Here is a 15,781-nt window from a genome sequence, read left to right as displayed (position 1 = left end):
GCTACTCTGTCTGGTCCTGATGCAGATATCTCCGATAGTCTGGTTGCATGTAACCCTATTGCATGGGGTTCCATGCAATCTGGGTGCATGGAACATGCACCCATATTTACACGCTGAACATTGTGCAGAGAGAGCCAAATCATTAGGCAAACGCTTTCTTAATGATACCTCTGTGGTATATGTAGATGCAACAGGTTCTTCGGCTGACAAGATGGTAGCTGTGGTCACCACGGAACGTGGCACGTTGATATCTGGGGGCACTATACACACTCAGCACACACATGTTGGAGAAGAAACAGCCATTGCTCTAGCCATTGCGGTATCCTGGCAGAAACCATTGTCAGCGACTCAAAAGTGGCGATACGTCACTACACGTTTGGAAGAATCTCCCCATAAGCAGCATGGATTCGGCAAATTTATCAGCCCACGCGGCGCATTCGCCCAATCTGGACGCCTGCTTATGCCTGCGTTGCTGGTGATGACGCGGCTCATTACCTAGCTCGAGAACTATCCCGCCGAGCTGGGTCGAGCAGCCCACCCGCCCTATACTCCGCCAAGGACAGGTTGTTTTCATACAGAAAAATCCTGCAGCACTACAGGCTTGCAAGGCTCCTATTCATCTCGCAGATAAAACGCTCTTCAAACAACAGGCCAAAGCCTAGCGTAAACTTCAAACTAACACCTATCCAAATCCCCAATTTTGTAGCCTCTATTTAGAAGTATTCTACTCTGTGGGTTTCTACGTGGACACAGGCCACCACCCACCGCGGGTTCGAGCTTCGCGCGAGCCAAGGGCCCCGATCAGCTGTCACCACACACACACTGGGACACCGATGCGGTGCACTCAACCTCCGCTGGGAGGAGAGCGATTCGCCGCAAAGAAATAGGCCTCCAAGTTCACAAAGGAGACGTTTATTCACGTCGTCCTCCAGCTGATACACACACACTCAATAGTCACCCCGTCCCGGGGGCGCGCGAGGAGCAAGGCTCCGCTGCGCGCACGAAGCGACTCGAGCAATGTGCGCCGCTAGCACGCCGCTGCAGGAGAATGTCCCCGCGGCAGTGCTGTGATCTCCCTCTCGTGTCGACCGTTGGGCCGGTTGCGAGAGAGAGTGGGCAATCAACGCAAGGTACGCCTGTCGGAGGTCGCTGGACCCCGCTTGACAGGCTCGAGCCGCTGCAGGTCAGAGGACACGTGCGGGCGAGCTCGAGTAAGCACTGGTCCGAACGGCAAATGCCGGCACGGACAAACTGTAGCGTACGCACCTTACGCTATCTCGGAGGGATCTCTCTCTGGGCCCCGCTCGGACGGTCGCGGGGTGCGCGGCCGCCAAAACGGGTCCCGGATTCCCACCAAAAGGCGCCAATGGCAAAGGCCCTTGGGGAGCCGGGGCGGAGCTGTGGCCAAATGACAGTGATTAGTCACTCAGCCGCCTCTCCACCGCCTGAGGCGGGAGCAAGGGAAAGAGGAGAAACAACGCGGGAAAACCGGCACAGCCGCGCAAAGGCAACGGCGGAAAGCCAGGATTCCCACAACTCATACAAATGAAAAAATTGTGATAACAAAGCCGATGTAACTCATATGATCTGGAACTGCCAGCAGTCCCTACCCGCGAGTCAATTCATTACCGACTCTGATCATTGGGAGGCTCTATTGCTCAGTCCCGACCCAGGGACACAGATCAAGGTCCTCCAGCTGGCTGAAGACGCCGGCGCTGCCTAATAGATAGCGGCCGCCGTTCAAGCGGGGGACGACTTCGGGTCGCTCCTCTATAAACGCAGGAAATAAAAGTTTCACCACCATGTCCTCCCCTCGCGCAACGTATATCCTGTATCCTGGCATAGCAGAGCTAAGCCACATCCAGTTCTTTTAAGGCAAAAGCCTTTAATGCCTCATCGTAGTAAGCAGCAGTTGTCGACAGAAATGTCACGCTTTTCAGTTGGTCGAAACGGTCGTGACGTCACAGTGCGCCAATTTGAAACGCGGCCAATTGTACTTTGGCTAGTAACCATGCAACCAATTGAAGGGATCGTATAGTGATGCTCCAATTAAGTGGGACTGAGCTTAGTTAGTTGCTTAATTACCCAATTAGCCTAATTAACTTTTCTAGTCAGGCCATATAAATATATAAAACGGAGTAGGAAATTGGTCGAGCTCGGGAATCGAACCCCGGTCTTCGGCGTGCGAGAGGAGTATGCTACCCACTCCGCCACGCCAGCTCGATGGTTTCGAATGAACAAAGGCGCGTCTAGTGAATACGGTGTCTTCGCTCACTCCCATCCTCCTCCCTTCCCTTCCGGAGAGATTGTGTCCACCGAGATATGAAAGACAGATACAATTTACCGACGAGCGAGGCGTAGAACCGAATGGGCAATGGCGTTCTATGGACTCCCTGGCAGCGTTGCAAGATGCTGTCGCGTTCCACTCTTAGAGGCGAAGCTTAACATCTTAACCACACATCAGTGACCACACTTTAGGTAAAAAAGTGCCCCCTGAATTTTGACGGGTGGTCACCGAGATATGTGAGACAGTTATTGCGTAATTTCCTTTCCTCAAATACAATTTTCATTTCCTTCATCGCAGGCCCTCTTTGTCTTCTTTCACTCCCACTTCCTCCCTTCCTCTACGGTGCGGTTCAGGTGTCCACCGAGATGACAGAGAATTACTGCGCCATTTCCTTTGAGTTCAGAGGGCAAGGCATCGCGCCGAACGGGTGGTGGCGTTCCGCGGACTCCCTGGCAGCGCTACAACACGCTGTCGCGTTCCACTCCTAAAGGCGAAGCTGAAGCGGCATTAATTAGCAGTTACTTAGTATTCAGACATTAATCAGTAATTAACCATTAATTAGCGATTTGTCACCAATTAGTAATTAGTACTCAATTATATGTGACGCCACCAGTGCCACAGAAGCATCGAAAGTGGTTCGGAAAACGCTTTCGCCTCTACGCACTTTAGACATTGAAAGTGCCCCCTGAATTTTTTCAATAGCTGAGCGACACTTGTCGTCTGCACCGGCGCAAACCTTTTCCGGAAGTGCTTTGGGTCTAGAATTACCATCAGCACTGATGCTTGTTTGCAAAGGTGAAAACTATCTCTATGTATTTGTTTCGGCAACAATGATATCGATGACGTAAGAACTGGATTAAAGCTTGAAAGCATTACTTGCTTTAATGAAAGTTCTTTTGCTAGGCTAGCTCCCTTGTCTTTCACGATACCAATATGTAGCTGAGAGCCCTTACGCTCCAGTGAGGGTGGCAGCCTTGAACTGTATATTGTTAAATATCTGTGCCAGGTGCAGCTGTTTGTAACATGTTTCTGTACTGGTTTATAGTGCGGTGTGCTCATCGCACGTAGTTTTCCCTATACCTTGAATATTTTGTTTTTGCGCCACTTCGTATGCTGCCAAAAGGGGGGCCGTTACTTTGTCAACCTGTTGAAAGACAGCTTTTACTTCGGTCCCCTGCATCATCATGTACAACGTGCTGATCAAATAAACATTATTATTATTATATTATCATTGTAATCCACGACATCTGTTTTCTAAGCTGTTCGTTGCTTCTTGCTCTGTTGTTTGTTTTCAGGAATGCGTTCCATTTTTCTTTCACACTCATAATAGATAGAGAGAGAGAGAGAGAGAAAACTTTATTTACACAGGAATTCGGGGCACGCCCCAGGGTCCCCGCACGGCCCCACTGCACTCAAGTGTTTATGTTCCGAAGGTCCATAACACTGGCAGCACGGCCGGTGGCGATGGTCTGCACGGCCGGGTCCTTCGAGCGCAGCAGGGTCTCCCAGTCCTCCCAGGTCTTGAGGTTCTCTAGGTCCCGCGGTGGAGGGTCCGCCGGGCAGAGGGAAATGATGTGGAGGATAGAGGCGAAGGGTTCTGGGCATAGAGTGCATGCTGGAGTGGGGAAGGAGGGATGATAATGGGCTAGGTTAAGGGGTGAAGGGAGTGTGTGTGTCTGTAGTCTGCGCCAGAGTGTTGCGTGTTTGTTATCTAGGGAGGGGTGGGGCGGGGGGTAGAGCTGGCGTAAGGCTCTGTGCGCCTGGGTCAGCTCACTGAATGAGTGCATGCGCTCCTTCGTGAATCCCCGATCAGAGGCCACCTGAGCCCGGTTTAAAGAACCTCGGGCTAAAAGGTTGGCGGCCTCGTTTCTAGGATTCCCGGAGTGCGCGGGCACCCATATCAGCTCCACTTGGCGGGGCAGGGGGGCATCGGGCGAGTCCAGTATGCCAAAAGCAGGGACATGGACTCGGCCTCGAGCAAAATTTAGAATCGCAGTTTTAGAATCGCTTAAAATGTACCGGGCTTCCGTGCGGGTGATAGAAAGGGAAATGGTGGCTTCTTCTGCAGCCACTGGGGACGTGTCTGGAGGGAGAGGCAGTGTGAGGAGGGCGGATAAAGAGGAGTCCACCACAGCTGCTGTCGCTTCATCACCCGTGCAGGCAGCGTCCACTCATACGGCGTCCGGCTGGGGGCCGTACGCTCGATGGAGTGCCTTCGCACGGGCTCTGCGGCGCTGCTCATGGTGGGACGGGTGCATATTCCTCGGGAGCGGCCTGATGAGGAGCTCTCGGTGAAGGGATCGCGGGATGGCGAGGAGGGTTGGGTCGTTGGCCGGTATTATGATTCCGAGGGTGTCCAGGATATACCGACCTGTGGAGGTTTGTGTGAGCCTGATGTATTGGTCCTGTCGGTGGGCCTCCACCAGTTCCCCGATCGTATTGTGGAGGCCCAGGCCTAGTAATCTGTCTGTGGGTCTGTTGAGGGGAAGGTGAAGTGCTACCTTGAATGCCTAGCGAATCAAAGCATCCAAAGCGTTTATGTCATGTTTGGATAGGTGTAAGTATGGGGTAGTGTACACCACACGGCTGAGGACAAAGGCATGAATGATGCGACATAGGTCGCGCTCCTTCATGCCTCTATGACGTCCCGAAACCCTGCGGATGAGGTGCGATATCGCGCCTACAACCTGCTTGAGTCTCTTGATGGTGGTGGTGTTTTTGCCATCGTTCTGGATGTGCAGGCCCAATACACGGAGGGTTCCAACCTCAGGTACCGGGTCACCATTGAGTTCAATGGCAATGGGGGAGCGGGGGCAGCGGTGATTCTTAGGCCGGATGAGGAAGAGTTCGGACTTCTCTGGGGAGAGAGACAGTCCGATGGTCCGTGCGTAATTTTGGGTGAGGGTGGCTGCTTCCTGTAAGGTGTTCTCTATGTCTCCGTCACTGCCGTGAGTGGTCCACAGGGTGATATAGTCGGCATAGAGAGTGTGCTTCAGGTGGGGAAAAGTGGCCAATTTTCGGGCGAGGGGGATGAGGGTAATGTTAAAGAGAAAGGGGGAAAGGACGGACCTTTGAGGTGTGCCGATACTCTGAAGAGTGTAGGAGGGGGAAGACAGAGGCCGAAGTGTATCTCAGGAGTGCGGTCAGTGAGGAATGCTTGAATGTAGGCATACGTGCGCGCAACCACATTTAAGGGGGATAGAGCAGTCAAGATCGCCTGATGTTCAATGCGATCAAAAGCTTTGGAGAGATCCAAAGCTAAGACTGCCTTGGTGTGAACCGGAAGAAGCGGGTCGAAAATGTCGTGTGAGAGTTGCAGCATGGCGTCCTGTGCGGATAAATGGGGCGAAATCCTACCATGCTATGCGGGTAAAGATTGTTGTCCGCCATGTGAATTGTGAGTGTCGCTAACACAACATGCTCTAGGAGCTTCCCAAGGCATGAGGTTAGCGAAATCGGGCGAAGGTTTTGAAGTGTAAGTGGTTTTTTGGGTTTAGGTATGAATATTATTTTCGCGTGGCGCCAGGACTGCGGGAGGTTACCCTCCCTCCAGCACTGGTTGAAGTATTTCGTAATGTGGGTGATCGATTGGTCATCCAGATTACGGTGCATGGAGTTTGTGATTTGGTCTGCACCAGGTGCGGAGTTGGCGCGGAGAGTCAGGAGGGCCGCTCTGACTTGCGTCTACGTGATGTCGGTGTCGAGTGTTGGATTTGCTTGTCCTGTGTAGTGCGGTAGAGGTATGGGTTCGCCTGGAGATCAGTACATGGTTTGAAGTGTGTCTAGAAGGGTGTCGGGATCGTCAATGTGTTCATGTGTGAGGCGTGTCACGTGGTGCTGTGTTGCTGATTTGGTGCGCGTGGGGTCAATGAGGTGTCGGAGGAGTTGCCATGCTCGTTTGCTGGACAGGTTTCCGGCGATGCCGTCACATATCTGTCCCCAGTTGGATCGGCAGAGCTCCTCAGAGTGCTGTTGGATTTGTGTCTGCAGCGCGGCCAGCCGCTTCTTAAGCGTTCTGTTGTGTTTGTTGCCTTTCCAGCGTTCTAGGATGCTGTGATAAGCCTCCCAGAGGTGGGCTAGGCGTGTGTCAAGGGTAGGTGTTTCGGTTGTAGTTTCAATGTGTCGCGTGTTGTGGTGAACGTCATGCTTGAGTGACTGCACCCATTCGTCGATGTCTGCGATGGGAGTGTCTGGGAGGGCGGTGCGTACAGCGCGAAAGGCATCCCAGTTAATGAGTTTGTGTGTTGTATTTACGTGACGGGGTGGTTTGTACGGGACAGTGATTTGTATAATGTAATGATCACTGCCCAGTGTATGTTGTGTTCTGTTCCAGGTAACGCCGCGGATACAGCGGCTCAGCGTCAGTTCCGGACTGGTGTCCATGCTGACACTGTTGCCGATCCTCGTAGGCGTCTGAAACGTGTTGTGCACAGTGAGTTGGAGGTTCTGCAAGAGCAGCCAGAGCCTGCGACCTCGATGTGTCGTGGTTGTGTATCCCCAGTCAGTTTGCTGACTGTTGAAGTCCCCACCGATGAGTAGGGGATGTTTCCCTGCTAGATGGTGTAGCTTTCGCAGAAGTGATTCTAGCGGGGCCATCGGCAGGGACGGGGGGTGGTATATGTTTGCTATAAATATAGAAGGAAGTGAATGTGTGTGATGTATAAGTTCTGTGATGACGCAGGGCGTCTCAGACGTGATGTGATGAGTTTTGTAGGTGAGGCTGCGGTGGATCAGTGTGGACGCCCTGGGTGTGTTAGTGGTATCCGAGTGTGTAGATGTGTAGCAGGGGAAGGTTGCCCGGTGTGCAGTCTCCTGTAGAAGTAGTATGTGGGGCGTGGGTGTGATGGTGGGAAGGAGAAGTTGCAGAGGCGCGCGCATTGCCCGGAAGCCGCGGCAGTTCCAAGTTAAAATGGGTAGATAATTAGTGTTCCCCCCCGCCATATTGGATGGTGGGGGGATTGAGGATGGAAGACGGGTGTCACTTGGTATGTGTGGCTCAGGATAGGTGGTTTTTGCTTGCGGAGGAAGGATGGGGGGAGTGGAGGGGGTTTGAAGAAGGGTGAAGCGATGGTTAAGATTATGTTCCAAGAGCTCCATCATCTTGGTAAGCATAGCGTCCATGCGCTGCTCAAGTTTTTCGGTGAGGGTGGCGGCAAGGTGATTGAATCTGGCTTCGAGCCGTGCGTCTAGCTCTTTTAGTTTGTGGTCAAATCTGGCTTCGAGTGGTGCTAATTTAGCGTCTATTTCTAAGGGCACGGGAGGGGGTGTGGCGTCTGTGGTGCGTTGTTTCTTTGCGGGAGGGGTGCTCGAAGTGTCTGTGGATGATGGGGTCGAGTCTTTGACAGCGGGTGCGGGTTTAGGGGGCATGGAGGGGGCGGGGGTGCTTAGGAGGGAGGAAAGGCAGCTTACCTCTTCACGCAAGGCCTTGAGCTCCTGGTCTCTCGGATCTGCTTGGGAGGACTGGGGTGGTGGGGGATGACGGATAGCCTTGCCAGAAACGCGGTCTGCCCAGGTGAGACGCGAGGAGTTGTGGCTGTCATTCCGTCTGGTTCTAGACGATGACCGGGAAGGCGTCGAGCTGCGTCCGTTGCTTGCGCTGCGTTGATCGCAGCGGGAAAGCCGCGATGAATAAGGGGGAGAGAGAGCGTTCCTCGGGGACACTAGTTTACGGCCCCGTGCCTTGCAGTTGCCAGTTCCGGTCAAATGAGGGCCTCCGCAGAGAATGCAGCTGGGGCTGCATGAGGGCACATCTTCTTTGGGATGGGACTGCCCGCAGCGGGGGCACTTATGAGACCTTGGATGGACGCACACATCCGCCCGGTGACCTGGGACGCGGCAGTTCGTGCAGGCGTCTATATGCCCTCGGTACGGTGTGCATCTGTGGAGGGCTCCACCATAAAGAACTGCGCGTGGGACAGGTCCAGCCCGGAAAGTTAAGATGGAAAGCGTGGAGCCCATTCGGCGGGCGTCCACGATGAGGGCGTCTGGGTTGCCGGTGAGCAGGTCTTGCAGGAGCTCTGACGGGGTCTCATTCCAATAAGCATTGGAAATGACTCCGCGTACTGCTCCGTCCGGAGGGGCTATGTAAGCTGCTATGGCGAATTCTTTGCCTTGGTGTGTTATGGTGTTCACCCGAACCAGAGCGAGCGCGTCATCCTTTAGGGGCGTGCTTACGGTGCAGGTGTTGTTGACCGGGTGTACCCTGATTTGGGTACGCGCTGGCTCCTTAAGCTGGGACGCCGCTTGGAGGATGGCCTCTCGTAGTAGTCGGTGTGGAAGCAGGTCCAGCTCCAGCCCGCCTCGTGATCTAAAAACGATCTTGTAATCTGACGCAGGAAGCGGTGGCTGCTGCCGCGAACGCTGCGCAGCTGTGCGTGTTGCTTGCAGGTGCGCTGACTTTTCAAGGCATGGAGAGTTGGGGGTACCGGTAGCAGAGGCTGCGCCCTCCTGGCGTCGGGTTGTTGAAAGGACGTCCTTGGAGCGGGCAGGCACACCAAGAATGTGCGTCCAGTCCCTTGGGTCGTAGTCGTTGGGGTTAAGAACATCTCCCTGCACCTGCACCTCCATGATGGCGTTGGTGGCGGAAGCGTCCGTCGGAGTAAGCCTAGCTCCCAGCGGAGCGAGGCCTAGCTCAGGCGGAGAGGTCACAGAGAAGAAAGGGCCGTGGGTGCCCGAAAAATGGCGTAGTCAGGCCAAGAATTGATGGCGTGCAGCGCTCACATTCGCAGATCCGTGGGTGGTGAAACTTTGGCTGATGATGCTGGCGGTTGGCGAATTCCGCTGTCTTTGTGCGGAGCCGATGAGGGGTGCGCGTCTGTACTACACGGCCCCTTAGCGGCCAATCATAGCAGATAAACTACCTCATTTACCTCACACGGCACCAGACAAGGCTCCTCCAACACTAAACTAAGGATCTCCGTCCTCACTTGTCACTGTGTGATCGGTAGGCTGAATTGAAGCTCGGGAGCTCTTTGGCGTGGTCCTTAAATTTTAAGGCGAAAACCTTTAATGTCTCATCGTTGTAAGCAGCGATTGTCGACAGAAATGTCACGCTTTTCAGTTGGTCGAAACGGTCGTGACGTCACAGTGCGCCAATTTGAAACGCGGCCAATTGTACTTTGGCTAGTAACCATGCAACCAATTGAACGGATCCTATAGTGATGCTCTAAGAAGTGGGACTGAGCTTAGTTAATTGCTTAATTACCCAATTAGCATAATTAACTTTTCTAGTCAGGTCATATAAATAAATAAAACCGAGTAGGAAATTGGTCTAGCTCGGGAATCGAACCCCGGTCTTCGCAGTGCGAGACGAGCATGCTATCCGCTCCGCCATACAAGCTCGATGGTTAGGAATGAACAAAGGCGCGTCTAGTGAGTACGGTGTCTTCGCTCACTGCCATCCTCCTCCCTACCCTTCCGGCGAGGTTTAGGTTTCCACCGAGATATGAGAGACAGATAGATTTCCTTTCCTCAAAAACCAATTTACCGACGAGCGAGGCGTAGAACCGAATGGACGATGGCGTTCTATGGACTCCCTGGCAGCGTTGCAAGACGCTGTCGCGTTCCACTCTTAGTGGCGAAGCTTAACATCTTAAGTGCACCCCCCCACCCCTGAATTTTGACGGGTGTCCACCGAGATATGTGAGACAGCTACTGCGTAATTTCCTTTCCTCAAATACAATGATCATTTTCTTCATTATGGGCCATCTTTGTGTTTCTTCTTCCACTCCCACTTCATCCCTTCTTCTACGGTGCGGTTCAGGTGTGCACCGAGATGACAGAGAATTACTGCGCCATTTCCTTTCCTCAAAAAGCGTTGCGTTCAAACGGCAAGGCATCGCGCCGAACGGGTAGTGGCGTTCCGTGGCAGCGCTACAACACGCTGTCGCGTTCCACTCGAAGCTTAAGCGTCATTTATTAGTAGTTATTTAGTATTCAGGCATTAATTAGTAATTAACCATTAATCAGTGATTTGTCATCACTTAATAATTAGTACTCAATTACATGTGACGCCACCAGTGCCACAGAAGCAGCCAAAGTGGTGCGGAAAACGCTTTCGCCTCTACGCACTTTAGGCAATCAAAGTGCCGCTGAATTTTATTAGTAGTTACCAAGAGAGTGCTCACTGACTCTTGGTCGAGCAAGTGGCACCGACTGGATACAATCAGCCCATGAACGGGCGCAAAGGACTGAAGGACGCTTAAAGAATGGCACATGGTACATCCATAGTCCCAATATACACGAAGAACGGGGCGAAGAAAAATCTGCGGTCAGGAAGTCAGTATTTCTCTCAGGTCAACGCACTGCAACGTATAAATCGGCGCGACATTCAAGAATAATGATGATATCCCCGCACGCATCGTGATATCGTGCTAATTTTTAAGATCTAAGACCCAGAGACCCTATCCGGACGGGCGGTAAAATGGCAGGCTTGTCATACATACATGTCTGTTCTGAAAGTAGTAGGACTGATTTTTTCCTGGCCGAACGGGCGGACGAAAGGTTGTCTACGCGCGCAGGATCGGTGAAAGGAGATATTGGGAACGCTGGGGAAAATCGGCAGTCTGCTCTCGGCCGTTGAGGAGAGCAGGTCGCTTGTATTGTGGACCCTTGTCCAAACGCCTCGTCACGCAGAATCATGGAGTGTTTACTGGATCAGCGATACGCGATCAAATTTTGTGTAAAGCTTCGTAAAAGGGGCAAAGAGACTCATGACATGATTAAGGAGGCCTACGTGGGTGCTGCCATGGGTAGATCAGGTGTTTTTGAGTGGCTCAAGGTGTTCTAAGAAGGTAGAGAAAGAGTGGAAGACGACGACCGCTCCGGACGCTCATCGACCAGAAAGACCAACGAAAATGTGTCGTGATCAAAAATTTACTTAACAGTGATCGCAGGATGAGTATCAGAATGATTGCTAAGGACTTTAGCATTCCTAATATCCAAGTTTTTGAGATCGTGACAGAAAACTTAGCCATCAAGAAAGTGTGCGCGAAGTTGGTGCCGCGAGTGTTGTCAGAGGAGCAAAAGGCCAGCCGGAAAGCGATCTGCCAGGATCTTCTTCATCACGTGAATGAGACCCCGATTTTTTTGGATAACCTGGTGACCTGTTACGCGACGTGGGTGTTTGAATACGACACGGAGAGCAAGCGGCAGAGGTCAGAATGGCCCACTCCTTCTTACCCACGCCCCAAGAAAGCGCGATAGAGCAAATCGAAGGAAAGAAGGAAAAGTCCGTGCTCATTTCCTTTTTTGATCGACATGGAGTCATCCACAAAGAGTTCGTACCACCCAGACAAACAGTTAATGCAGTTTTTTACGTGTAAGTCCTCAAAAGGCTGCGAAAAGGCATTGTTCGTGTCCGCCCAGCCATCGCCAACAAATGGCGGCTGCACCAAGACAACGCGCCGAGCCACACAGGGTTCCTCGTAATGGAGTATCTTGCCTAGCACAAGGTTGCAACTCTACCTCGCCCCTTTAGAGCCCCGACTTGACCCCGCCAGACTTTTTTCTATTCCCGAGAATAAAGTCGACGCTCAAGGAGAAGCATCACGGATCGGTAGAGGCGGTTCAACAGGCCGTGACGAGGGAGCTAAACAGGATTCCGGTCCAGGCGTTCTTGGAGGCGTACGAAAACTGTAAAACTCATTGGCAGCAGCGTGCAGATGCGGAAGGGTGCTCTTTTGAAAAATACTAATCATTTGTACTATTATCATGAATGAAATTTAGAAAAATAGTTGGTTGGTTTGTTTATGGGGTTTAACGTCCCAAAGCGACTAAGGCTATGAGAGACGCCGTAGTGGAGGGCTCCGGAAATTTCGACCACCTGGGGTTCTTTAACGTGCACTGACATCGCACAGTACACGGGCATCTAGAATTTCTCCTCCAAAGAAATTCCAGCCGCCGCGGCCGGGATCGAACCCGCGTCTTTTGGGTCAGCAGCCGAGCACCATAGCCACTGAGCCACCGCGGCGGCAAAAAAAAAAAAAAAAAAATAGTCAGTCCTACTACTTTAAGAACAGACCATGTATGTGTAGCAATGGTTAGCTTTTAAATTTTTGGTCCCAAATTCACGACTGGAATTTACTTGGCCTTTCCCTGTTCTGTTTATTCTAGAAACTTGTACTTAATGTCATGTTCCTTCACAAGGCGACAGCATATCAGTAAATGGAACAAAGATTGCTTCTTGTGGAGTTGTTCAAAGACGAACTTGTTGAGTATCAAAAAGTTAGAGGCGGGGGACAGGAGGCATGATCCTCGGTCATCCGGGTTTGTTTATTTAAAATTTCAGCACATAGAAGGGCCACTAAAGAAGTGGATTTCCATATTAAAATGATAAACAGGCAGGATAGAAAATTTTGGTGCGTATCCCACGAAAGTGACATTCCTCTGCAGTGACAGTTCCATTTGCAGATTTTTTCACGCAATTGGAAGAAAGCACTTTAAAAAGGGGGGAAGCGCCTCTGGATGAAAACAACAAAAGTTCGTTTGTCATCATGTGGCGTGCCTAAGTGCATTTTCTAATCCGCTTAATTAGTCAATGTAATTAAAATAAATTGTGCAAGTTGTTTACTATTCATTTCAGGGTAAAGTGAGTTACAATGGCAAGTCGTGGCAGATATGACAAGTGGTTACAATGGCAAATCGTTGCCTAGATTTCACTTTAATGCATACTCAACTTTAAAATTGCAACGAGTCGTGGGGCTGGACGTATAGTACTTACCTAGAGCCTATTAAAAATCTACAAAAGTGAGCACTTAGAATACCTTCATTTTCTTGTTACACTCTGCACAGCAAGGCACTATATTACTGTAATGCGCCACCAGCGCCCTTCAGCACTAGCGGTGGCCTGACGCTCAGGAAAGAGAACGAAGGATAAAAAAAATGGCTTAGGCTTAGCTAAGGTTAAGCCTAGTCAGATGCGAAGCATATTGATGGCTAGACTTGGTAATACATGGCTTTCCTTGGTTGAATACTTAGTCATTTTAATACAACCACTAGAAGTGTAGCAAGGATTGCCGTGGCAGCTATATACGGGATCATCGGTGAATTGATGTATTGATGTACCCCCAGCAGCAGCAGGCAGCGCCTCTGATGTGGAGCCTCCACCGCCGCGGCCGACCGCGCGAGCCGGCAGCCCATCTCTCCTCTGCTGTGACGTCATGTTGTCACGTGGTCAGCCGCCGCGCCTCTGATGTGGAGCCTCCACCGCCGACCGCGCAAGCCGACAGCCCATCTCTCCTCTGCTGTGACGTCATGTTGTCACGTGGTGTCACGTGGTCACGCTAAAGGTCAATGGTAGCTCCACCGCCGCGCTCGACGGGCTGTAGTGTGTTCCCTGTGCGCTATTTTTTACATCATGAACGTTATCCAACTTGCCCAACTTTCCGCTTTGCTGTAGTGTAGCTCTAGTAATATGCTTCGCATAAAAAAAGAAGAGAGACGCGGGGCGTGGCGCGAACGGCGCGAGGAGACGAGCTCGGGAAACGGACAGGCGAGGTCACGGCTGAACGGCTTCATGAACCCGGGTGACCAGGCCTGGGGAAGCTGTCCTCGCCCAGTTCAGTGCAACCAGGAACCTGCTGTCTCCTGTCTCCCGCCTGCCTCTTGCTGCCTCGGAGTGCGGGCGCCGTGCTGGGCACAGGCAGGTGCTGCCCGCCCGGGGATCCTGCCGGCCCTGCGGTCAGTTCGTGCCTGTCGTCCCGTGGTTGGGACCTACTGCTGTGAGCAGGTGCCTCCCTGGCCGTGCCCTTATAAAAATTTCTATAGACAGTCCATAGACTGTCTATAGACTTTAGTCTATGAAGTCTATAGACTGTCTATAGACAAATCCTTTAGACTGGCCTATAGACAGTCTATAGATTTATGGCCATACACTTTTAGTAGACTTCTGTCTATAGACAGTCTATAGACAAATGTCTACTGAAAGTCTATAGGTCTATAGGAAGTCTATAGACACAGGTCTATAGACGATCTATGGACTTATGGTCATACATTTCCTATAGAGCTGTCTATAGACCGTCTATAGACATTTGTCTATAGACGGACTATAGACGACCTATAGACTTGTTGCCATAGACTTCCTGTAGATTACTGTCTATAGACAGTCTAGAGACAAAAGTCTACTGGTCCAGTAGACATATGTCTATAGACTGTCTATAGACATTCCATAGGTGTGTGTCCTGGCAGTGCTATAGACCTTTGTCTATAGACAGTCTATAGACCTCTGTCTACTAAACTATTAGTAGACCATTATCTATAGACTGCCTATAGACTGTCCACAATCATTGAAAAAGGTCACCAGACAGAGTTCACACATGAAACAATCAATACACTTACAAATTTAGTTTATTTCCAAGCTATCCAGGCTGGGAATATGCAATACATGCACCATAAGAATGCACCACAGTAACATAAAAGTTGAAAGTAACAGTCCGGCTAGTTTCCTCAGAAGCATTCTTGTGGCCTGTTGTCTGCAGTAAATCATCCGGGCATGTTCACCTGTACAGCACAAAGGAAAAAAATAATATGAGAGGAACTGAAAAAAAAAATTCCCATTCCATCTCTACACATGTGCTTTACAATGCAAGGCATATCCTGGCTCTGCCATTCTAGAAAGGCAATCTTGATCTTTTGGTTTGGTTTTATGGGGTTCAAAGACCCAAGGCGATACAGGCTACGAGACGCTGAAGTGAAAGGCTGGGGAATAATTTCGGCCACCTATGCAGAGTACACAGGCCTTTAGAATTTTGCCTCTATTAAAATACGACCGCCTAGGCCGGAATCGAACTTGCATCTTCCAGGTCGCCATATGAACATGATAGCCACTGAGCTATCACGCCGGCTCAATCATTTCAGTAAATACACGACAGATTATAAGTGTCGTCATAAAACATTGTAACAAAGACCCCTAATCCCTGGAGCACTCTACTCTGAATCCAGTACTGATATTGATTTCTGTATGGCAATACTGTTACAGCCAATACTGATCTCTTTATGGCAATCCTTTTACACTATTTGTAACAGAAGACTTCGAACAATTGTGCCACATATCTGCATTGACTCGCAAGGAGCTGTTAAGAATGCCGCCTCCATACAATACAGATTCATTGCACCTTACAGAGGGATCCAAAAAGAAGAATATTGCAGCATTTATTCTTATAACCGCTATAGAAGAAGCGCTTCAGAATACCTTGCGTGAATTAAGCCTGGTACACCCGGCCAAATTTTTAACTTGCTCGGGTGTTGCATCGCTAATTGCACCTTGTAAAATAGGTGCCTTTCGGCTACACTGCTGGCATATTCCTGCTGTAATTTAACGAGTCAAATGTCATTTCGTGGTTCCTTTTTGTTCATATAATGTTTGAGTGCAGAACTTGCGTGTTTACATCAACGTTATCAGAAACATTCGTCTGCCACTACGAACAGCTGAAACAAGCGGCATGCGCAGCTATGGTTCTGGCCCATATGGCCTCATATCCTCTGGGTAAAGTACCA

Source organism: Amblyomma mixtum, chromosome 7 (assembly GCF_055824585.1).
Source record: "Amblyomma mixtum isolate Tamu chromosome 7, ASM5582458v1, whole genome shotgun sequence".
Taxonomy (NCBI): Eukaryota; Metazoa; Arthropoda; class Arachnida; order Ixodida; family Ixodidae; genus Amblyomma; species Amblyomma mixtum.
The sequence above is the reverse complement of the archived record's forward strand: the minus strand, read 5'-3'. Positions refer to the sequence as shown.